The sequence below is a fragment of the Peromyscus californicus genome, unplaced genomic scaffold (assembly GCF_007827085.1).
Source record: "Peromyscus californicus insignis strain IS unplaced genomic scaffold, ASM782708v3 Scaffold_23__1_contigs__length_62951481, whole genome shotgun sequence".
Classification (NCBI taxonomy): Eukaryota; Metazoa; Chordata; class Mammalia; order Rodentia; family Cricetidae; genus Peromyscus; species Peromyscus californicus.
In genome coordinates, this window is record NW_026294534.1 from 27080164 (window position 1) to 27106112 (window position 25949).

Genomic DNA, 25949 nt, shown 5'->3' on the forward strand with positions numbered 1-25949 from the left:
TCTCTTGCCGTCATCTTCTGATAGACATCATCATAGTCTCCCTGCCAGACTCCATCTCTCTGGGAGTCTTAAGTGGTGGTACATGGCCACCCACTGTGTGTGAGAGAGTCTCACTCCAACCAGAATGGCGAAAACATGAAGAACGACAAAAAGAATCACCCAATGAGCTGAGTGGATGTTTCCCAATGAGACTTTGTGCATAATCAGCCCAGAACTTAACTTGGGGGATATTTCTCATAACTGGCTTTAAAAATAGCCTCTGTTAATCATAGACAGCAAACCAACCAGTAGTTACATAATTAACAACTTGACATTGGGGTCATATCCAAATAAGGTAAATGTCATGTCATACCCATCCATGTATCCCAAGACGCCAGCTGTAGCCAATCAGATCGTTCCTCAATTTTGCTTCCATATTGAATATATGAAACTCATTGCTCCTCCTGAGGGTGGAGTATCAGAACCCCATACAGTTTTGGGTGTTGCCTGGTCCATGAAATGACCTTTGCTCAGATAAGTTCCAACAAATTCAGTTTGTTTAAATGTTTCTTTTTAACAGTATGTCTTGATGTTTTGTATAGCACAATGTATATATTAAATGGACAAAACTGTACACATTTATAGAACCTTTAGATAAGTTGCTTTTGAGTGGGAGGTTCTTTCTCTGTGCGTTTTGGTCTCCAAGATAGAACTAGACAATGTGCTGCTGTGGGAGATGAAACCCGCACAGACTGGTCAGGTTAAAGAGGCACCTGTAGTTTGTCTTTTTTAATTAACTTCTGTGACAGTCTGCCCGTCAGGTGTCTGGGTTTCCTATTTTCTGTAGACACCATTAGAATCCAAGATTTCCACAGAACGACACTGATGCAATGTGGAGCCTGTCACTTGGCTGACTCTGAAATGGCTCGGGCTCTACCCGTCCATTACAACTGCCAATTTCAGTAACATTTATTGTGGTAAATCTTGGAATATGCTTCTGGTTACTTAGGCCTACACTTTAGGAATACATATTAAATATATATAGTAAATATATATTCCATTAATATAATGCCATTATATTAATATGTTAATATTAATATATTATATATTAAATATATATTAAAGTTGTCTTAGGATGTCCAATGGTTATTCTCTGTTGGTATAGGTGTGATATCTTCATCTAACTGTGCCAGCACACACTCCTTTCTGCTTTCCTTTGAGTTCTTCGAACACTTATTCATCGAGAGGAATGTTAACTCCCCAGCTCTCCACAGCTACCATCTTGTGGCACCAACTTGTGCAGAAGACACTTGATGCATGAAGTCGGCCACGCGGGCAGTGGAAGTCAGTATTTCTTAACATGAAAAGAGATCTTCATGCTTCCTACAGCCTGCTATACATGGAACAAGCCACATAGAAGCTGGTGTCCCAGCCGGTTCTGCAGGAATTCAGTGCTGCCATAACATGAACATAGATGAGCCCACCCTTTGGGGCATGCAGACATGAGAAAGGAGAAGATCATCCAGGCCCCAGTGAAAGCAGCTCTGATGGACCCAAGTGTCACTGCCTGTCGATATAATTTGTAATTCCTCCCTTGTTTATAGCACTTTCATTTGGAAGAAATAGAAAAATAACGAGAAAACAAACCCTTAGCACAGCTTTAGGGTGAAAGGTAACATCCAGGCTAGCCTTCACCCTTAGACATTCTGTATTCTTGTTGTAAGGACAGATGAGTAGAGTTAACCGATGGGACTAAAGGTGGGAATGAAGCAAATAGGGATCCAGGTTTCTCTTGGAAATGCACCTTTGAAAGCAGACGATAGAAAGATACAGGCATCTCATAGGCATGTCATCAGGCTGGCACTAGAGGGCATTTGCTCGTGAGCCCAGAGTTAACCAGAAAATGTAACTATAATCTTCAGTCTCCAAGATTCCCAGTGAACCTGGTACTTAACTAGACACTGCTGTTGAACCCCTGGAAACAGGACGTTAAATATATACTTGGCACTCACACACATAAGGCTGACATTAGCCAACTGAATAGATAGTTTTCAGATGTTTCTGTATGCGTTTTGATAATTATTATGACAGCAGACATATAACCCCAGGTACATATATAATTATTTGTATAACATATATATTTTAAGGGTAGCATCACCATACACTATTGTCAATTTTCTTCTTGTGTGTTTTAATAATTACTGTGATTTTACACACAAATAATTACATAGAATTAATATATAATATAAATACTATTGTTAAACATGAGCCATATTTTTTTTAATTACCCAACCCCTGGTGAATTAGATTGTGGGCTTGAACCATTTTTCTTCCCTTGGCTGTGTGCACAGGGGGATCTCCTCTTTAGATCACGAGCAGGAGGCAGTCAAGGGCACCACAGCTGAACAATCTTGGTTCTACTGGATCGTAGAACAGCTCCACTTGGGGCAGGTTACCAGACAGGCTAGTTAGCATGTCCTTCCCTTCCCTTACTAGCTCCTGCCAAAAGGTGTTGTCAGGATATCTTGTTCTGCACAAGATAAATCAGAGGTTGGAGCCTGGCCAGGGGTGAGAACCTTCTGGAGTTGTTCCCAACGGTGCCTCATCCAATTGTTTAGGCAGATTGCCTGGCTGAGCCAATCAGAATGTTGAAGAGGCCAGGTATGTGCTTTTTCGTCTAACCCATCTATCATTGTGGCTCCTGGAGACCAAGGTTGATGTGAGACCTGAGTGTACAGTTGTCAAATCTCCTTCCGAGTCAATGACTCGGATAATAACCGAAAAGTCATATAGAAAAGGATAGGGTTACAATGCCTGCCCTTGCTACGGCTGTCTGGGATCACCTCTTGCCGGATGCTTCCTGCGGCTGGGCCTCTGGGTCTTTGGGGTGTTCCACATCCTGGAGGAGGGCCAGCTGTCCCGTTTCTCTTCCATCCTTCACTTCCCCCATCTTGTGCAACCGAGAGCTGAGTTTCAGAAGTCACTTCCAGCCAAGGCTTCTCTGTGTATGTGACACTGCCAGGCTAAGATTGATTTACCAAATAAAAGGGCATTAGAAATCCACAGAGTCAGATCAATCTCTAATGAAAAACCAACAGACGTTAAAAAGCCACCATTAAGTAGCTCGGGGTTGAAGGCAGCTCCAGCTAATTGGCACCCATAGGCTTTCACCGGCTGCCAAGTTCCAAGGAACTGGCTGTCACCCCAGCTCCGCCAAAGGAGGCCAGTGCTGTGCAGGGCTGGGGTGCAAGTTGCTAATTATGGGAATGTGGGCTGTAGCGAGCCCCTATTCGAACGGACTTTCTTCTTCACATAGACATTGCCCTGAAACTTGTACCTTGCCTTGATCAGTAGCGAAGAGATCCCTAAGCTGTTTCTGTTCTCGCTCCATAGCACATTATCAGCTGTCTCCCCAGTGACTGAGGGCCAGAAGGAAGGAAGCCACATTTGGAGTGAGAAGTGTTTTCACAGTGGTAGAGCAATGTACAGTTGTGTATGAAATTGGATCTTCAGAAAGATAAAACAGAATGACTCCCTTTGCAAACATTTAATTGTCAGCGTTTTTCCTAATTAACTGGTTTCCAACAATTTTTTCTCAACCCTCGATACTCATTAGAAGTCCCTGGGCTGGGGGCTGGGTGCCCAACACAGGCTGCCGTCCAATGACTCTGGAGACGGCATCTGAACATCAGTAACCATTGCCGCACATCTCCCAGCACGATTGTCCAAGCAAGTCTGGGTTAAAAACTTCTGTTCCCTAGGAATAGGCAGTTGCTTTATTTGTTTTATTCTTTTTCTTTTCTTTTATGAAACACATATTCTTGCTATATAGCTCAGGGTGGTTATTAATTTGCAATCCCCCTGCCTCATCCTCCTAAGGGCTAGGATTGTAGACTGGTGACTTCTTCACCTACCTTGATTTAGTTGGTTGTTGTTGTTGTTGTTGTTGTTGTTCTTCTTCTTCTTCTTCTTCTTCTTCTTCTTCTTCTTCTTCTTCTTCCTCCTCCTCCTCCTCTTCCTCCTCTTCCTCCTCCTCCTCTTCCTCCTCCTTTTCTTCCTCCTCTTCCTCTTCCTCTTTCTCCTCCTCTTTCCTCTTCTCATTTTTCTTTTGTGTGTGTGTGTGTGTGTGTGTGTGTGTGTGTGTGTGTGTGTGTGTGTGTTATATGCTCAGATGTCTGCACATGTCTCTGCAGGTAGGTAGACATGCACATGTATGCTTATGTGTAGAGGTCAGAGATCACCCTACTTTTTTGGGATAGTGTCTCACTGAACCTAGAGCTTACCAGTTTGGCTAGACCGGCTGGCCAGCAAGCCCGAAGGATCCTCCAGTCTCTGCCTCCCCAGTGCTGGGGAGATAGACACATGCCCATACCCAGCTTTTTAATGTGAGTGCCAGGGATCTGAATTCAGGTCCTCATACTTACAAAACAATCACTTTACCTTCTAAATCATCTCTCCAGTACAAGGTGTTCTTTTTACACCACAATTTTACAAATACACAACAAAAAGGTAAAATCACCATACAGGACTGTAAAAAGGCCTAGTCTCGTAGTCCCCAGTTTGTCCTCATGGCTCTGAATACATCCATTCATGGGGGAGTTTTTATTTGCAAAATACATATTTTTCTCAGAGACATGTATCAGTTTGCAAGAACTGTCATCACAAAATACCCCAGGCTGGACAGCTTAAACCACAGAAACAGATTTTCTTAGTTCTGGGGCCCTGAAGTCCAAGCAGATCAAGTTGTTCCTCCCAGTCTCTCCCCTTGGCTTGCAGATGGCTGTGTTCTCCTGGGTTCTCACGTGGTCTTCCCTTTGTGCATTTGTGCCCTGGACACCTCTGCTCATATAGAGTCATATGTGGATTAGGGTCCATGAATATGAGCTCATCAGTTACCTCCTTAAAGGAACCCTGCTCCACCGAGTAACTGCATTCCGGGATTCTGGGGGTTAGGATGTCGACATATAAGCTGGGATGAGGCACAGAATTCAGCCCATAACAAGCCTTTGGAAATCATAGTAAATGTTTTTTTAAATGATGGTAGGGGGAAATGAGAATAACGCTACTTTCAGACAAGTTTATTTAATTAAAAAAAAAAAGACATTGAGAACAAACAGAAGTTGCCTGGGCATGTGTAATATTAAGATCTTGAACCACAGCCCATCGCGATGGGAAATGGTACCAGAGGGAAAAAGTCCTGGGGCTCACTGAAACTCACTCTGGCTACATCCTTGTAAAGATGCCGTTGATCATCTGCCCATCTGGGCTCAAGTGTCTCACTTGTCCGAGTTGGCCCAGACAGCCCAGACTGCTCTAAGACTACAGTGTCATAGCACACCCCCTCCTAAAAGGTCTCTCTTTTTTTAGCACGGCAGGTGCCCACAAATTTATAGTAATTTAAAAGAGTCTAGAATTCTAGAAGTAAGTTAAAATACCATAATTTTTTTCACCTTAATAATTCATTCTCAGGGCTGGGAAGATGTGACCTATGTTCAATCCCCAGAATCCACATTAAAAAGCAGAGTGTGGTGGCATGTGCTTGTCATCCCAGAGCTAAGGAGGCAGAGATCTGAGCATCCCTATGACTTCTTGGCCAACATGCCCAGCCAAATTAGCAATTGCCAGCCAACGAGAGGCTTTGTCTTAAGAAACAAGGCTAAAGATGACTGAAGAGAGACAAACACAGAAGGCTGACCACATACATGTACATATATGTGCTCCTATACATACACAAACATATACAAAAAAAATACATCAGGCTGGGCGCTGGTGGCGCACGCCTTTAATCCCAGCACCCGAGAGGCAGAGACAGGCAGATCTCTGTGAGTTTGAGGCCAGCCTGGTCTACAGAGCAAGTTTCAGGAAAGGCACAAAGCTACACAGAGAAACCCTGTCTTAAAAAAAACAAAACAAAACAACAAAACAACAAAAAACCAAATAACTAAATTATTCTGTAAATATGTGGCTCCTGGGAAATAGCACCCCTGTGGGTTTGAACTGAGGCACTGTTTAACTTCTTATAAAATTGAATGTTTCCAGAGAAGAGAAGGTAAAGAAGATGGAAGCAAATCAAAGAGGAAATTGCAAGTGTGTGGGCATGTATGTAAGGTGTGTATGCGTGTGCATGTATAGTATTTACTTGTGTGTGGCATGTAAGTGTGGGGATGTGAACAGGAGTGCACAGACAAGGGAGTAAGGATGCAGAGGAGTGAAACTCTTGTCGACTTTTATGGAGGACAGTCACTACCTGAGGTGTGGATTTAAAAGACCTGTCTGGGGGGGACTGGAGAGATGGCTCAGCACTTAAGAGCACTAGCTTCTCTTCCAGAGGACCCAGGTTCAATTCCCAGCACCTACACCACAGCTCACAACAATCTGTAACTCCAATTCTAGAGGATCCAATGTGCTCTTCTGGCCTCATCAGCACCAGGTACACATGAAATACACAGGCATGCAGCCAGCAAAATGCCCATAGACATGCAATAAAATAAATTAAGTGAAAAATTAAAAAGAACCTGTCTAGAGAAGTTGATACTATGTGTGATAATTCAAATGAGAATGATCCCCATTCAGCCATGTATTTGAGTACTTGGTCATCAGTGAGTGGAACTGTTCGGGAAGGGTTGAGAGTATGGAGCAGGTGTGGCCTTGTTGGAGGAGGTGTGTCCCTGGAGGTGGGCTTTGAGGTTTCAAAAGCCCATGTCAGGCCCAGTCTCTCTCTCTCTCTCTCTCTCTCTCTCTCTCTCTCTCTCTCTCTCTCTCTCTCTCTCTCTCTCCCTCTCCCTCTCCTTCTCCCTCTCCCCCTCTCTCTCCTCTCTCTCTTTCTCCATGCATATCAGGATGTAAAGCTCTCATCTACTGCTCCAGCACCATGCCTGTTTGCTCCCCGCCATGGTGATCATGGACTAACCCTCTAAAGCTGTGAGTAAATGGTCTCTTTCTAGGAGTTGTTTTGGCCACAGTGCCTTCACAGCGGTAGAAAGCAACTAAGAGACTGTGAGTCTGAGTTTGTGTAGATGAATCTCCCACTCCGGTGACTTTGGGTAAGTGTCATTTGTGTAAATTTCATGTCCCTATCCTGTCAGAGTTGGTCTCTGAGAAGCCATATGTACCACGCTCTGCAAAGCCATATGTACCGCGCTCTGCAGAGAACCATGGCAAATATTGAAGTGTCCAAGCTGTAGTCACTCCTGTCAGTGGCTTAGATGGAGACAGTGCATGTTGTCTAGGGAAGTGAAAAACTAAGAGGATTTTAGTCAGTGAGAAACTACTTCTGCAGGGAAAACAGTCCAAGTTGAGCCCAACTGCCCTTGGTTGCATAGAAATGGTCAAGAGTTTCGGTCTGTGATGAATTGGCCCTCTTGTTTGGGCCTATACTAAGGGAGGGTGTCATCATGGAAGAGTAGCGGGAACAATACCGCTCCTCTCATGGCCTGGAAGCAGAAAAAAGGAGGAGGAGGAGGAGGAGGAGGAGGAGGACAGCTTTCTCACAGACTCTTCTAAGGTACAGTGACCTAAGACTCCCCATTAGACCCCGCTTCTTGAAGTTTTCCACTTTCCGATGGTATCAGTCTGGGAACAAGCCCTTAATTCAGGAGCGTTGGGGACAGTCTAGACCCAACACTGTAGCACATGGGCCATGGAAAAGCTACAGCAGGAGTTAGCCATGCCAAGCCTATACACACTTGCTAACTGGAGCTGCATGAAGACAGGTTCCCACCCTCCTATACAGACTGGGAAAAGGGCCCAGTTTTTATTATTGTATAGAACAAGCAGAACATTTGTTTAGCAGCCTTGGGATTTCTAAGGCAAGGGGTCTAGGGTCATCTCTAGGATCAGGTTTTAAACTGTTAGAAACTAGGCTAGTGTCCGCTCAAGTGTTTAGAGGCCACAGTCAAGGCCTAGACAAGAATAAGGCTCAAAGAGCTTGTGTAGACATTGATCAAGGAGAGTCTTCGCCAGTACACTGGTTCAAAGATAACCAGCACTCTGACAGTTACAGAGCAATGCAAAGGCTATGTTCGGGTGATGTGAATTCAGTCATCCCTGAAGACTGGCCTCACAGCGGGGAAAACTGAGAAGAGAAACTTCAAACATGGAAGGGGTGGGATGGTTCTAAAAAAGAAGCAGGCCCAGCCATTTTCTGTTTGCTTGCTTATTAGTTTTGCTTGATTTGTTTTAGATTGCATTTATCAGATGTAGGATTCAGTAGGGGATAAAAGTCACTGAGTGCATTTATAAGAAGATGTGAGTCAAATTTCAGCCAATCACTCGGCCTCTAACAGGACTTTCTTTCAGCCCTAAGGCCACTCCAAACCAGCAGGCAAACAGACCTATGACTTCACAAGCAGCTCACACTGCCATCACTGTCCGCAGGAAACTAGATCCTGGCTAGGCACACAGTAATTTAACAGGGGCCAGTTCGGACCTCAATAAAACCTGGTCATTACAGAACATGGGAGACCTGACTCCTCCTTCAAGAACCTGCCCCGGGTAGCTAAAACCGCTCTCCTGAATTAGACATTGGTGAGCAGAGAAAACAGCATGGACTGAGGGACTTCCAAAAGTCTTTTCTTGCTTACAAGGAAAGTAGGCCAAAAACAGCAACCAGAGTAGACGAGAGTTTATAAAAGCTATCTAGATTCTACCTCAGGAATGTGAAGGGAACTGAAGTCTTTCCTAAGCAGTATCTTTGTGTGCAGTTTGCCTTAAAAAAACATAAAATAGAACTACAGTTGAGTTTAGGTCACTATTACTTTTCTACAGGCTTTTTCCTTCCTCCCTTGAGTCAGGGTCTTGCTATATAGCCCAGGCTGGCCTTAAACTCATGATCCTTCTGCCTCTACATCCCTTAGTGCTAGAATTAAGCATGGGTGACCATGCATGGCTCCTCCATCTTCTAAGCCAGTCTCAGAAAGAGGCTCCTAGATTTTTGATAGTCTGTACAATCAGCTGTGTGTATATGATGCTAAGTAGAAATAAAATCATCAAAGGCATGGAAAAGGGGTGACTGTGGGTAATATGCCTAACATACAACACATACCTGTGGGAAATCATAAACAAGTAAGAATAGAAGGTTTTTAAATTAAAACAAATCTATCTTATTCTCTAAAAAGCCAAGAATATGGGGTGTTGCCGTGATCTGAACGAGGTTTAAGTCTGTTCCCCAAACTGTCATGCCCGAGCCCCCTACATGACAGAATTAAGAGGTTGTGGGACCTCTGGGGGGTGAGCTTGTGGAAGTGTTTACGTTTTGGGGGTTGCTGCCCCCAAAGGGGGCTATGGCATCTGTTTTGAGAGGGTACTGCATTCTTTTGAGAGCTGATTATGATAATGCCTGAGCCTGACCCCAAGGATCACACGTGCCTTCCTGTCTCCCTTGCTCTGATCCTCACTCCCTTGTTCTCACTCCCGTCTTGATGCCATCCACCATAAGATACACACCCAACTGTGCCATGCTTTGGGGTTTTCAGCCCCCCCAAACTATGAGGCAAATAAACTTTTTTTTTGGTTTTAGTTTTTCAAGATAGGGTAAACCCTGGGTAGCTCTAAATGTCCTATAACTCTCTCTATAGACCAGGTTGGCCTTGAACCCACAGAGATCCATCTGTCTCTGTCTCCAGAGTACTGGGATTAAAGGTGTGTACCGCCATTGCCTGGCACTCAACTTTTCTTTATATGTAACTTAGCCTTGTGTTATTCATCATATCAATGGAAAACTGACTCAGAAATTCAGTGGAAACGATAGCTTTTAAACAAGGAAGGATCATTTCCTCTCTCTTCTGCCTCAGATTTCCCTGCACGCAGGTGTAGTACTGACTTCTTTGGACCACAGAAAGTGTGAGCGGGCATGATCTGGTTTCCTTGCGTTGCTAGGAATGGCATGCTTCTTCGTTGAATTGCTAGGCCCACAAGTCACCTATACCTGGTATTAGACCCAGTGCCAGTTCTGCATCCTCTTTTCCTTTTATTAGTTGGAAAAATATAGCGTTGTAAATGATTAAGTTCACTGTTCTAAGTAAGCTGAAATAAATGCATGGCCTTTGGCTAATGCTAACTAGATCTCATTGCTCATAACTCTAGCGAGTGAGCAATAGAGGTGAATTATAGATGAACTTGAAATATGGATGAGAGACTTGCTTTTGCTTCTGTCCTCCGTCCCCTTCACTTTCAGTTCCGTTCCTTAAAAAGCACACACAAGACCTTAACATCTCCTTTCTGGAACCTCTGCATTCAGCTAATTCTTATACCTCCTGGAAATACACACACACACACACACACACACACACACACACACACACACACGCACACACGCACGCACGCACGCACGCACGCACGCACGCACGTGCACACTCACCCACCACACAAATGTGTCTGTCTAAATATCATGACCAAAACAAATTTGGAGGAAGAAAGGGTTTATTTGACTTACAGGTTACAATCCATCACAGAGGGAATTCGGGGCCCCGAACTCAAGATTGGAGCCTGGAGGCAGAAACTGAAGCAGAGACCACAGAGGAACACCGCTTACTCCATTGTTGCCCCTGGCTTGCTCTGTCTTTCTGATACAACCCAGGCCCACTTGCCCGGGGATGGTACTGTCCACAGTAACATGGGCCCTCCCACATCATTCAACAATCAAGAAAACACCCCTACAGACTTGCTCACAGGCCAGAATGATGGAAAAAATTCTTCAGCTGATATCCACTCTTCCCTGACACGTCAAGTTTTGTGTCATTCTGACAAAAATTACAGCAACATCCTTCTACTGTCTGGAGGTTATACTTCATCCCAGCTTTTCAACCAAGAAGCCCTAGGGGGAGAAGACACAGATGACCAGAGAACACATAAACATGGTGTCCATGTCCCTGCCCAGAGATACAGCAGCAAACGTCACAGGCCTGGAGACTGTGACTTCTGGTGATTATCCTGAAAAACAGAAACACACTGTTTGGGATTTCAAGGAACATTCCAGCTCTGGGGTTTTACGTAAGATGATCCGATTATCCAGCCCTGGTTCGGTTTTTTTGAAGCATTGTGAGTACTGAATATGGATGTCTAGGGCTGTCGTTAGCCTCAGGATGCCAATTGAAATCCCTGTCACACTCCTAGCTCCCGTCTTAGCAAAACCTCCCATTTGCGTTGGAATTCAGTCAGAGGAAACACTGGAGCCATCTGTGTGAAAGTCTGCCTGGTGGTCTTCACAGTTTAGAAACTCAACCCAGAGGTGTGGACGCTGGTAGTTAACTTCAGTAAGTGCAGCTTGGAGTCATGTGAATGATGAATGTCTACCCTCCCTCAACCCAGTGAAAACATCTAGGACGTACAGGTCTCTCTCTTCACCTGTAGAGGATGGTTCTAGAACCGATGCAGGTACTCACATCCAAAGATGCTTAAGTTTCTTATGTAAGACAGAAGATTTTCACGTAAATTACACATCCTCCCGCATACTTTAAAATCATGTCGAATTACTTATAATACTAATGCAATACCAATGCAAATACTGTGGACGTGGATTTTATACTATGTTGTATAGGGAACAGTGACATTATGTGCCTGTTCAGTGCAGAGGTGTTGCATAGCAATTTCCTTTCAATTGAAAAACTCCATCTTGGAGAGAGGCTCCTTAAGACCCAGGAAGTAAGCAAAACTAACAAGGCTCATGGAGTCAACAACTCACAAGTCTCAGGAAGCTCCTGAAATTTACAAGACTCCTATGGCTCCTCTTCAAGCTTACATAAGCAGCATGTAAGGAGAGAAAACTTCCTGGTTTGTCAAGTTGCCTGCAAGTCACACAAGGAGCTCCAGCGAGGCAGATTTCTTGAGTCCTCACCCCTCAAGGTGGGTTTTTTTGATGATGTGTTTGCCTTTGAGTCATCCATGCTCCTTTAAGTAACACCTCACCCATATTCCTGTAAGCACCCCAGTAAACCCAGTAGCTAGGTAAGTTGGACTTTAGAATAATCTTTTTTTTTTTAGGTCTACCATTGATGCTGTATCTAGAGTCAATAGATGTTAGTTCATGCCTCCCCAGGAAAATCCAAGCAACAAGAAGCAACCATTATAGGCAGGCATAGCATAAGAATGAGCTATGAGATGAATGACATTCAAAAGAATGATGACAGGTATTGTAGAACATTAGTTAAAGATGTGTTACATTTGTGTATGCTATGGAACATTTGTGTAATGATGCAAAGATGTGTTGTATTCTGTTATGCTGCATTTGTTTAATTCTGTGAAGCTGTGTTACTGTACCTGTCTAAAACACCTGATTGGTCTAACAAAGAGCTGAACTGCCAATAGCAAGGCAGGAGAAAGGATAGGCAGGGTTGGCAGGCAGAGAGAGTAAAAGAGGAGGAGAAATCTGGGAGGAGAGATCAAGGAGCAAGAGAAGGAGGAGGACATCAGGAGCCAGCCACTCAGCTACCCAGCCAGCAACAGAGAAAGAAAAAAAGATATACAGAAATAGAAAAAGGTAAAAGCCCAGAGGCAAAAAAAAAAAAAAATAGATGGGATAATTTAAGTTAAAAAAGGCTGGCTAGAAATAAGCCAAGCTAAGACCAGGCATTTATAAGTAATAATAAGTCTCCGTGTGTATTTATATGGGAGCTGGGTGGCAGGCCCCCCAAAGAGCAAAGAGCCTAAGAGCAAAAGAGTAAAGAGTAAAAACAACCAACTACAGGTGGAACGAAGGGGCTGTGAAGTAGCCAGGGTGGGCAGCTCTAAGAGGTGCCTATACAGCCCTTTATTGGCACTAATTCAGCATGGTGTTTGGCAAGCAACACATTCAGAGTTGTGCTTTTGGAACTTTCTATATATTTTAAATATTTTGATCAGTGGACTCTTGAGCGTGGATGCAGAAAGCTTAGGGACAGCCGACTGAACTCCCTCCCTAGTACAAAGGCAAGGCCACTCTCAGGGAAAAAAAGGAATCTGAAAAAGCTCTGCTTCTGCTTTTGCATGACAAGTGACATCTGAAGACTAGAAATACAGAATGGAGGGACCTCAGCAGAAGACATTCTGATGTCACTAAACACTACCAATGCTTGAAGAGGCAGGGTCTGGTGCAGAGTAACAGGGAACCCAGGAAAGATCACACATCTCTCTTCCTCTGCTGGGAGAGGATGGGTGGGTTCTGCCACTAAGGAGGTACCAAGCTGGGCTTAGGATAGTCTAGACTTCTCTTCTGGGGCAGATTTCAGGGAAATGGCTATATAAGTCACATGAATAAACTTTCATTCAGCTCAAACATCAACAGTGGTAGCATATTACATAGAAAATGCAAGAAATTGGCTGTTCAATCTGAGTATCCTCTCCCTGCCTGGTTGGGCTTCTTATTTTTCTGTCTTCTGTCCCTTTCAGTTCTTAGCATCCTTCTACTCTTCGGCTGCTCAATATTCTTGTTGTGTCCATATGCTGAACACTGGGCCTCATATATAAATTTCGGCTTATTCTAATTATCCAGTTACAATAGAAGGAAGCTAGGGACCACTTCAACTTCTATAGTAATACAGTCCAACAGAAATAATTATGCCTGGCACAAATGTAATATAAATTTTAGCAGCCATATGTTAACAAGCACGAGGAATAAGACAATTTTATCTTCATAACCTATTTGACCATATAAATTCAAAACATTATCACGTAATATGTATCACCTCTAATATGATATACACAACATATATAATATATAAACATATATAACATATATATTACATATTGGTTTTCTGAGACATGGTTTCTTTGTGTAGCCCTGGCTGTCCTGGAACTTGCTCTGTAGACCAGACTGGCCTCAAACTCACAGAGATCCACCTGTCTTTGCCTCCTGAGTGCTGGGATTAAAGGTGTGCACCACCACTGCCCGGATGTTTTGATTTTTCAAGCCAGGGTTTCTATGTGTAATAGTCCTAGAACTTGATTTGTAAACCAGACTGGCCTTGAACTCACAGAGATCCACCTGCCTCTGCCTCCCAAGTGCTGAGATTAAAGGAATGCACCAGGATTACCCAGCTTATAATCAATATTTTTTAAAGTCACTAATGAGGTCTTTATATTTCTCTGTTTTGGTACTCAGTTTTTGAAGTCTCGTGTGTATTTCATGCTCACAGTTCTCTTTGATTCAAACCGGCCACTTTTCAAGTCCTCAAAAGCTACCTGTGGCCAGTGACTATTGTTTGGGTAACACACCTTGAGAGTTTGAAGACAGAAACTTCTCGAACATACTGATCAAGTTTCTTTGTCAATCAGATAATGCATTTTTTGCCTAAAATATCCTATCTCAGCACATTTGAATAAAAATTCAAAATGTTTTTGACAAATTAAAATGGTTCATTGACTCCTGCAAACAAAAAGCCAACTATGCTAAATGCAGAATTCCATATTTAGACTTTCATAAGTCAATCACATAAATATAAAATGAGGAGACTGGCTTGACAGTTCATGTGAAAAATAAAAATCTGTTTTAAAATTTACTTCCCTCTAATAGGAACTGTACTGTGATGTGATTTTTTTTTTAAACTGGCACAGTCCATTCAAAGCACAGGTCTTGACTGGGATCAAGAGGTGTGTTGACTGTGCCAGGGGTCAAGACGTAGACCTGTAAGTTCAATGTTGCTGGCTGGATACATAAGGACAGACAGGACGTGCCATCTGCCAGAACTCCTGACTGAAGGCAACACTTCCCAATAGGCTCTTTGCATAGAAGGCTGTGCTCTACAGTTTGTAATTAAGGCTCCTTAGCTGAATTGCAGAGTGATGGGCACGGATATTCATGGTTTTTGTGTTTGTCAGGTAGGATGTGCAGTCAGTCCAGAACTGAGCCGATTGGAGTGACAGGGAAGATAAAATGGCTTCCTCCAGCTAGTCTCCCTTGCCCAAGGAGCTGACAGACAAGTATCTAGAGCACAGGAATTTGAAGGGACATAAAATTAGTCAGTGGTGACTATTAATTATTTTTTTTTTCTTAATCTTAGCATGTATGCTGTCCTCACAGAGAAACGTGCTGAACTTCCAATATAACAGCTGGGGATGGACTTGGACAAACTGGAGTTTTTGATGAGTGGTGGAGGTGGCTAGGCCAGAGTGATAGGTTACTGGCCTGATATGTCATAAGTGCCAATCAGGAATGTGAGATGACCAGTTTAAGAGAGAACATAATTCTCATGTAAGAGATGGAGTAGACTTCTTCAGCCTCTGGTTTGCTGGGTCCCTGCTGGTATCCAGCCATTCAAGTGAACTCCGCCACTAACTACCCAGAGTTAGCCTCAGTCCTACAGGCTGATCTCGTCTAATTTATCAGTCACAAACAGAACTCTTGTGGTATTTGTGTTTCTCTCTGACTTGGCTACAGATTTAGGGATTTGGAAAACTCACTGCAGTAACTTGCTCAGCCCTCAGGAAAATACTTTATTAGTATTATGGTTGATTATGAAGTGTACAACTGGACAGTCAAATAAAGACGTTCATAGGGTGAGACCCCCAAGGAGTCCTAAGTACACGATCTTCTTCCCCTGTAGAATTGACCCATGCCACATGGATGCGATTGTCCACTCAGAGGCTCCATGAACTCAGTCAGTAGTTGTTTTTATTGATGTTTATTATGCAAGCCTGATTGATTAAACCCTTGACCACAGAGGATTGACATTGTAAGTTATCATTTGAGAGACCATTGACTAGTGGGTGTTTCCCTGCCTTCTCCACTGAACTCCACATTAGTGTCTGACAAATTGGAGCCCATACGCTAAATATGACCTATTTATTTGTTTAGTCCAAGAATAGTTTTTATGCTCTTAGAGGGTAGGAAACAAAATCAAAGAAGACTAGGTCTCTAGGACTGCATAATTTCTTGGCAAAAAAATGAGAGAGATGTGGCTTCATTCGCTTCTTAAAAAATGGTTAAACTCAAATAGGTTTATTATCTCCTTATGGATCCTGATATTCCAGGCTGTAAAAATAAGCCAAATTATATAAAAATCTTCAACTAGGACCTGGAGAGATAGCTTAACAGTTAAGAGCATGTGCTCATAACTGAGAACTCAGCTTCGGCTCTCAGCACCCACAATGGCTGCTCACAACCAACTCTAACTCCAGTTCCAAGGGACCCAACACCCTCTTCTGACCTTGCGGGTATCAGCCATGAACACAGTGCACAAGCATACATGTGAGCAGAATACTCATACACATAAGACGAAAGAAATAAAGCATTTTAAAAAACTTAAATACCTGAGAAGATATGGACCTGGTGGTGATTTTAGAATTGTCAGGTACCCCTTGCCAGTATCAAAATGACTCCTGTCTTTGTCCTCAAAGGGGGAGGATACACAGTGTCAGCACTGCAGTTCCACACCATGCTGGTGCTGACCTTTGCCAACTTCCTCAAGTACCTATTTATCTCATACCAGTAAAGCGAGATCCAGGAGAAGTGCTAATGTTGGCTCCAGATCATCTGACTAATTGGAAATACAGAGAACGTAACTCAAGCAAGCTTACCGTTCAATGATTCCCTTTGTCCTCAGAAAATTCTAATTTTGTCCCAAGTTATAATCATTGCTGTTTGCTCACACAAGGACTCCTTTACAAAGATGCATATAATTATACGTATGCAAATAAAAAGTGAGGCGACCTTATACTTTTGTAGCTAGACACATTATATTATTGGGTTCCCAAGAACCTCCGAGACACCACCAATTTTTAATCGGCTCCACTTTCTGAGTCTAGAGGTAGGGAAATTGTTCTTCAGGGAGCAGACTCACAACAGTGCTGCATTGTGTGACTCTGGCACACATAACACACATTAATAGTGCCAGTTGCAAATGCCATAGGACCTCTGCATTTCCAGACCTAGTGGTCACTTCTTAGACATCATCTCACTCAACCTCTCAACAGCCTTCCATATAGCTGACATGTCTTGCTTCTCCAGTTACTTGTGGTCTAGGCTTCCTGAACACCATACTGTTTGAAGATGTTGTATCACTTCCAAATGTTCTGTGCTTATCCTTGCTGGAATGTGACTCTTCCTAGCATTTGGCACAGGACATGGGTGGGAAAACCGAGGTCTCTGTTTTGGAGTCTCTGAGAACCTTACATGGTTCAATCCTGCCTCTGTTTCCTCTACTGTAGTCTATCCTGCTAAAGCTCTGCTTTACTACTGAGAAGGATGGGAGATGTTGAAGACAAGCACAACAAGCCTGCTGCAGCCCACATGGAACTTGAGTGACAGATGTGCTGTTTGTCCTGTAAGGTACCAAGGTAAGGGTCCTGTGTGTTGCTTAAGTACAACAGAGTTGGATCCATGTAGGCAGAATTTTCTTGTCCTGACTGCCTGCTCCCAAATAACCACCATGGAGACTTAAGATTAATTATAAATGCTTGGCCAATAGCTCAGGCTTGTTATCAGCTAACTCTTACATTTTAAATTAACCCATATTTCTTATCTACTCTTTGCCATATGGCTTGGTACCTTTTCTTAGTACAGCATGTCCATCTTATTTCTGTCTGCATCTCTGGTGACTCTGCTCACTCTGCCCTTTCTCCTCCCAGCATTCTCTCTGTGTCAGGCTATCTTGACCAATCTCTTCCTGCCCAGCTATTGGCCAATCAGCTTTTTATTAACAACGAGAGCAATACATATCTACAGTGTACAAAGATTGTTCTATAGCAGATCCATCCATACATCCCAGTCCCAGCTTCCCTCTAACCTTGGAGGCCTTTTCCTTTGTCTGTCTAAACACTAATGGTGATAGTAGCACCTGGGAGGCCTACGGCACCCACAATCATGCTCTACCTAGTCTCTCTAGCTGCACAACCTCATGGACTCCTAGCTTTACAGACTATCTGTGGGCTTTTCTTTGTCTTCGTCACTGAGTTCTACCTTATTATCAGTGGTGATATTTTGTTTGTGCTCTCACAAATAAAGCTTGCCTGGAGATAAGAGTGCAGAGCTAGCCACTAGATGCCAGGCAGTGGTGGCACACACCTTTAATCCAAGCACTTGAGAGGAGAAAGCAGAAAGATCAGGAATTCAAGGCCACCCTAGGCTACATGAGATTGTATCTGTAAAAAAGAGAAAGAGAGCCAGGTGGTGGTGGTGGCTCACACTTTTAATCCCAGCACTAGGGAGGTGGAGACAGGATCTCAGCCCATTCAGTAGTAGAGACAGGATCTCCCCCTTTTGGCTGAGGAGTTGGTGAGGTGAGAGGTGGCTGTGGCTTGCTCCTTTATCTTTCTAGTCTTTCAGCATTTACCCTGATATCTGGCTCTGGGTTTTTATTATTAAGACCAATTAGAGTTCAAGCTACAGTTATCTGACAAAATGGGAACCATAGACTATATGTAGCTGATTATCTGTATAGTCCAAGAATGTTCTTTATACTTTTAGAGGCTTGGGGGAAATTATTCAAGAACATGTCTCTAGGACTGAATGATTCCTGGTAGAAAAGACATGACTACCTCTGATCTAGACTCATTCATACAGATCTCAAATGTAACTACAAACAGAGCTTAAATGTCTTCCTGCAAAGCTAGTTCCTTCCTCATCCTTTCCCATCTCAGTAAGTGGTGTTTGTTTACAATTGCAAACTTTGAGGTTAGCCATGCACCATTTCTTTTATATCCTACACATAACCTATCAACCCACACTTTGACTCTCTAGCTATATTCCAAACCATGGTGCTTCTTATCAATGTCACTTCTAAAATCCCTGTCCAAGACACAATCCTCTCTGGTCCATTTGCACAGTCTTGTTGCAAGGGAGCTCTTATTTCCTTTCACTTCTAAAATTCCTGTCCAAGACACAATCATCTCTGGTCCCTATGCACAGTCTTGTTGCAAGGGAGCTCTTGTTTCCTTTCACCTCATCCCTTTCATTCACATCTGCCCTAGTAATCTCATCATTGTATGAATGGGATCCCGTGTCTTGTCTATTGAAAGGCCAGTTAATGGTAGCTGCTCATTCTCCTTGGAGTAAGTTCTCTGTATCACCTGCATTCACCTCTTCTCTACACTGGAGCTTCTCTCATCTGCCTTCTCTCTTTTGAACATGCCAAGACTGTCTATCTTATGGCTTTGACTTTTGTTTTTCTGACATGGGTTCCCCTTTGATAGTCACGTGGCTAGTCCTTAATGTCACTTGGAACTTGCTTTCAGTTACCTGTTTGTGGTGGTTTGAATGAATGCCCCCTCCACAAGCCTAGACATTTGAATTCTTAGCCCCCAATTAATGGTGCTCTTTAGGAGGATTAGGAGGAATGACCTTGTTGCAGGAAGGGTGTCTCTGGGAGTAGACTATTGAGGTTTCAAAGCCACATGCCTTTCCTAATGACCCCCTCCACTCTGCTTCCTGCTTGTGGTTTAAGATGTGAGTTCTCAATGGCTGTTCCAGCCACCATGCTTTCTGTCTACCATCATGGACTCTCTCTGGAACCATAAGACCAAATAAACACTTTCTTCTATAAGTTGCCTAAGTCACAACATTTTAATCGCAACAATAGAAACAAAACTAACATAAGACACAGCCTTCCTAATGTGGAAGACTATTTTATGTGTTTTACTAGATAGTTTTAATCAGCTCTAGAGTCATCCCTGCATGGCTTACACTAACAGACCGGTGCCTCACCCTTGCAGCATGACTTTAGATTACAGGTCTGTACTACTGTCGGGTGTCTGTTAGTCTGCTTCGTTTGCCCTCCCTATTCTGAAATGCAGCCTGAAGCAGCAGGCTCTCTGTAAAACACACTCTTCTTGTGGCTCAGGAAAAGGTGTAAGGGGAGCTAGAGGAAATCCTGCAGTTCTTATTTCTGTGGGCCAAGTTGTCATGTGATATCTGCTCATATCCCACTGACCAAAGTAAGTTTCACAAGGCTATGTCCAACTTCACTAGGGCCAAGGAATGATGATGATGACGATGATGATGATGATGATGATGATAACGGTGGAGAACAGTGGTACCACTTACTGTCAAAGTTAATTTACATCTCATTCACACTCAAGTTTGCTGTCCTATTCACTGGCTACAGAGGAGTTTGTGCTGCCAAGAGAGAAGCATGACTTACCAGTTTGGTTTTGGAAAAGCTAATCTAGTTGAGGCATCTCTAATAGGGCTGAGGTAAGAAGTGAATATCTTGGAGAGAAAGGGATGGAGAGAAAAAACAAAACTGCAGGAGCAGAGAAGACACATTTTATTCCTTGAACTTAAAAAAGAAACAGTAATTTGGGGCGAGAGACTCCAAGAGCTACAAGAATGAATATTTTGGTAAAAATCAGCTTTTGGAGAGCAGGCTCCAAAGGCAGAAGGTCCTAAAATGAGAAGTTGTGAGCAGAGCCAAGACTCACAGAATGAAACTGATTAAGAATCTTGCTAAGTTGATTCCCATTTTGTGAGAACTCCATGTTGATTTCCAAAGTGAGTGTACACGTTTGCACTCCAACCAGCAATGGAGGAGTGTCCCCCTTGCTCCACATCCTCTCTAGCATAAGTTGTCACTTGTGTTTTGTTTCATAGCCATTCTGTAAAATGGAATTTCAGAGCCATTTTGATGTGCATTTCCCTGATGGCTAAGGATGATGAACATTTCTTTAAGTGTTTCTCTGTCATTTGAGATTCTTTGTTGAGAATTCTCTGTTTAGATCTTTACCCCATTTTTTAATTGGATTATTTGGTTTGTTGATATCTAGTTTCTCGAGTTCTTTATATATTTTTGAGATCAGCCCTCTGTCAGACGTGGGGTTGGTGAAGATCTTTTCCCATTCTGTAGGTTGCCGTTTTGTCTTATTTACTGTGTCCTTTGTCCTACAAAAGCTAGTCAGTTTCAAGAGGTCCCATTTATTAATTGTTGCTCTCAGTGTCTGTGTTACTGGTATTATATTTAGGAGTGGTCTCCTGTGCCAGTGCGTTCAAGACTACTTCCTAGTTTCTCTTCTATCAGGTTCGGTGTAACTGAACTTAAGTTGAGGTCTTTGATCCACTTGGATTTGAGTTTTGTGCAGGGTGATAGATGCATCCTTCTACATGCCGACATCCAGTTATGCCACCACCATTTGTTGAAGAAACTTTCTTTTCTCCATTGTATAGTTTTAGCTTCTTAGTAAAAAATCAAGTGTCCAGGAGCTGGAGAGATGGCTCAGTGGTTAAGAGCACTGACTGCTCTTCCAAAGGATCTGGGTTCAATTCCTAGCACCTACATGGCAACTCATAACTGTCTGTAACTCTAGTTCCAAGGGACCTGAAACCCATGGCAAAAAACCAATGTACATTTTTTAAAAAGTAAAAATAAATAAATAAATAATATTTAAAAACAAAATTAAGTGTCCATGGGTGTATGGATTTAAGTCTGGGTCTTTAATTCAATTCCATTGATCAATGTGTCTGCTTTTATGTCAATACCATGCTATTTTTATTATTATAGCTCTGTAGTAGGTCTTGAGATCAGGGATGGTGATACCTCTGGCAGTTCTTTATAGGAACCAGGGGGGATCAGGGACATCAGAGGAAAACCCAGCGAAATGGCTAGCCTGGCTCATGGCAACTCAGAATCTGAACCAACAAGCAGGGGGCCTGCATGAAACTAAACTAGGCCCTTTGCATGTATGTGACAGTTGTGTAGTTTAGTTTATTTGTAGGATTCCTGGCAGTGGGAGCAGGGCTGTCCTTGGTGCTTTGGCTGACTCTTGGGAACCTATTCCTCATGCTGAACTGCCTTGCCCAGTCTGAATACAGGGGAAGGTGCTTGGTCTTATGGCAGCTTGGTAAGCTATGCTTTGCTGATCCCCATGGGAGGCCTGCCCCTTTCTGAATGAATACAGAGGGGAGGTGGGGGAGGGAGTGGAGGCTGTGGTCAGAATATAAAATAAATTAATTAATTAAAAAAGGAAAGAAATTTGGATGAGGTATATTGGGAATCCAAATAGGAGAATCCCAGGACCCAGGGCAATAGTAGGTATTTGTAAGATAAGCTAAATAAAACTTGGCCATATACTAGGTGTTTCCCTAAACTATCAACACATCTAGAGTCACTTAGATTATCTGGGCATCAGAACCCTGAACAAAGGGTTCATCTGACTGTCCAAACAATGTAGGTAAGGTTCCCCAAGCAGAAAGGTGATCACACTCAGGTATCTTCACTCCTGGGTGCTTGTCTGCTGTCGCAGAAGTGGTCAGGACAACTTTGGCATCTTCACGGCTCTTAGGAAATCCCCCTTGGATAAGATATCCTCCATTTTCTTACTCGAACCCAGGCCCCTGCCTGTGAATATCCTTCTCCAACTCGTCTATTACCTCTCTTGTCTTTGCAAAGACAAACAGCAATCATGTATAGGTTGAGCAGCTCACAGAAATTAGGACTTGCTCATTGAGAATCTGAAATTGAGAGGAGAGGACAGCCTGGAGAAGTTGGAAAAAGCTGATTCCGAAGCACCCTTGAATATTTTTCACTGTGTATCTTTCCTGTGCAAAAAGATAAACTAAAATAATAACACACTGAGAGAGGTTCCTTGCTTGGACCACTGGAATCATGAGGAATTTGGAATTAGACAAATGGTTTACCTTTAATTTTTTTACTGTGCTGGAGATTAAACGTAGGTCCTCAAATATACAAGGCAAAACAGGCAAGAATACTCCCACTGAGCCATATCCCCAAGTCCTCAGGCAATCAATTTTCAAAGTCATGACTTTGTCTCATATCTGGCATTTTGATTTTAATGGGAAAACTCATCAAGTTTTAGCCATTAAATATGTACAACACTCTGTATATCAATCAAATCTGTATGCTTTTAAAATTTAAGGTGAAATGAGATAGGATAGTTAGCCCACAGCTTCAGCTATGATTCCATCTTCATCTGGTCTGTTGTTCCCTTTCCCCTAGGGCCATACCCCTCTTGAGGGTAGTAGACTTAGAAAAATGGTGTGGTTCACTACCAAGAAATCTGTGCTGTGTTCTGGCTCCTGGTGCCCTGTCTTTGGCCCCCACACTGCTGCCACTGTTTCCGCAAGACTCAGTCTGGGACAAAAGATCTGGGGTATCATGGTGCCATCTTCTCTTCTACCTCTCCACTGGTCAGACACACCATATGTCATTCTCTGTAATGATGCACCCTGTCTTTCTTGGGATTGGCCATCTAATTAAGTGGCTATTGGGTATGCCTTTCAGGATTGTGAAGTAGATGTTTCTGGAATATTCAAATCCAAGGAGATGTGTGTCAGACATCAGGCAACACAGTAGGTGTTGAGAGTCTAGGCTAGAGACAATGTTGCTATCGGCTACTTGTATAAAGCCAAAAGACTTAATCTAGTCTTTGTACACATATTAGTATATTAATCTTAATGTTAATAATTAATCATATTATTAGTTGTGTCAACACACAGCTTCAACTTAGTCTAAATGAGAAATGTTTTGGGGTGGATTTCAGAGGAGAAAGAATGAGAAAAATGCCTTTCTAATAGGTGATCATCTCCTGACCACAATCTCCAATTACATTATAATTCTAGTGAAGAGAGTCTATTTACTCACTTAATGATCTGTCTCCTCATATTTTCCTTTTCATCAAAGAAGACAGACTTCCTAAATTCCTGAACTGGCCAGGGACAAGCAGAACCTAAGCATGACACATGGCCATGTGGAGCAAGAGGAAAGGGCCACGGCCTGCTTGGATCTGACCCTGGAGGGGAAACAGCTGTGGAGTGGAGAGCATCCGAGTCACCATTCCCTGACTCTCAGAAGGCAGCTGACTAGCTATGACTCAAGCTTTGAAGCCAGAAGCATGCACAGTGACACAGTGACCTATTTCAGAGAGCCTACAGCACGCCAAGTCCTACAAGACAACCATTCAAAGGAAAGCAAGTCAGAGCAAATTAACAACAGGTCACCCGCAAAAAATGTAAGTACAGGAACTTCTACCATTGTTCTCTGTGGTCAGGAGCGAGTCAAGACCCACAAATAAGGCAGTCACATGACCTGATCAAAATGGCAAACTGAAATCAAAGGTAGGACCAGCAGTGGATATACATCTCGTCTCACTCTGCCTTCCCCCAGAAGATCTGATAGCACTCAAAGCCAGAAGAGGATGAGCTGATCTGTGCCTCCACCCCAAAGAATGAAAATTAAAGTGGATACTCCAAACATCCATTTCCTGTGATCTGTAGTAGGAGGTTTCCAAAATGTCCCTCTGTAGCTAATTCTACTGTTAATTTTCCTCTCCTCTTAGTATCTAAGTCAAAGCTCTTGACTTTGATTAAAACTGGGTCATGCACATGCACACCTTAATCCTCACCACAGGGGCACAAAGATAGGTTTCCATCAGAATGGAAGCCTTTATATATTTATATACAAGTCAAAGGAGATTATTTAGTGTCCATTCTTCAAAGTATCAAAAACCAATAATCAGAAGCCAAAATAGAAGGTACATGACCGTCTACAACACAAGAATCCTTACATACAGGAAAAGCCATAATGATTCAAGAATAAAAAGATGAATACAATAGGTACATCAACACAAGAGGAAAGCAGAAATATAGAAAAGAAAGAACAATTAGTAAACATGTATGGGAAGCTAACAAATCAAAGTAATAGATTAAACTCGTAACTATAATTGATAACGCAATTCTAACATATTAGACACCAGTTTCCCTTTATTAAACTGATGTATATTTTATACAAGTCTCAGTGTTGATAAGCTTGAGCAAACAAACTCTTGATTTTGCTGTAGATGGGTTTAGGGTCCACGTTACTGGAGCCCAGCCTCCTTGGGCAAATCTCAAGCATCTTGTATCCCAACATCCTGGTTTGCATCCCCTAAGGGCTCCTTAGTTCAGTGGGTTGTGATTGATTATCTCAGTACTTCAGCTCCCAGTCAGCAGAACTCTCCAGTGTTCTGTGACCCAAATCCAGCAACTGTTTTCTTCCTTCCCAAACCGTCAAGGTAATGGAAAGGATGTTCCAAACTGACATGCTGTGTTGCAATACTTCTTCCCTGAAAACTTTTGTTCTTGCAAGAGTAAAGGGAAGAGCAAATAAATTATCAGGTTGCAAAGCGGATCTAAGCATTAAACACCTGGGACCAGTCCATCATTCTCAGTTCCGTGGTTTTCTGGGTTTCGGTTCTGTTGATGTTGCCTGGGAATGGATGGTTTTGTCAGGCTGTGAGAAAAGGTGGTATGGCCACACTTCTTACTGATAAATTACTCCTGTTTCACACGATGGAGATGGAGTCAAACATAAACATCTCCCTTGTCTCTTGGCAGGAACCATTTGAGTATACCTTTATACCTTCCACGGTTATTTATTTAGTTCTTCCTGTATGGCAGGCACTGTTCAGGGGGATGAGATAGAATCATGACAAAGTCCAAGTGTCCACCCTTCTGGAGCTCACATTCTTGTGGGTTTTGAAAAAAAAAAAGCAGATCGTAAACACTACAACACAAACATCTATCGTAACAAAGAGTGACAAAGTAGGGAATCTTCAGAAAGAAGAAAGGACACACAGTGGGCGGTGGTGGCACACACCTTTAATCCCAGCACTCGGGAGGCAGAGGCAGGCGGATCTCTGTGAGTTCGAGGCCAACCTGGTCTACAGAGCGAGATCCAGGACAGGCTCCAAAACTACACAGAGAAACCCTGTCTCAAAAAACCAAAAAAAAAAAAAAATATTTTGGGGCTAGGGATTTAGCTCAGTGGTAGAGCGCTTGGCCCTGGGTTCGATCCTCAGCTCAAAAAAAAAAAAAAGGACACACAGAGTGGGAATTGGAAGTGAGGTTGCTGAATTTACAGAGTGGTGAACGGGGGCTTCAAAACTATGCGGATGTTTAACAGAGATGGAAAACACAGAACACTAACCATGCACACATCTGGGGAAGAACATTCCAATTAGAAGGACGCACAAATGGAGGAGCCCTGTGGTGGGAGTGTGCTTAGCATATTTGGAATACAGTGAAGAGGTCTCTTTATTTGGACAGAACAGAGACAGAGGGTAGGATAGAGAGG

At 43.0% G+C, this 25949-nt stretch overlaps 1 long non-coding RNA gene across 1 annotated transcript in view; it reads left to right on the forward strand.

The window, feature by feature from the left end:
- Positions 1 to 25588, forward strand: part of LOC128119033 (uncharacterized) — a 45170-nt gene extending 19582 nt beyond the window's left edge. The window contains exons 3-4 of the long non-coding RNA XR_008221425.1: positions 17098 to 17226; positions 23520 to 25588. This is a non-coding gene — a long non-coding RNA (uncharacterized LOC128119033). The remainder of the gene's footprint in view (positions 1 to 17097; positions 17227 to 23519) is intronic.
- The last annotated feature ends 361 nt before the right edge of the window (positions 25589 to 25949 follow it).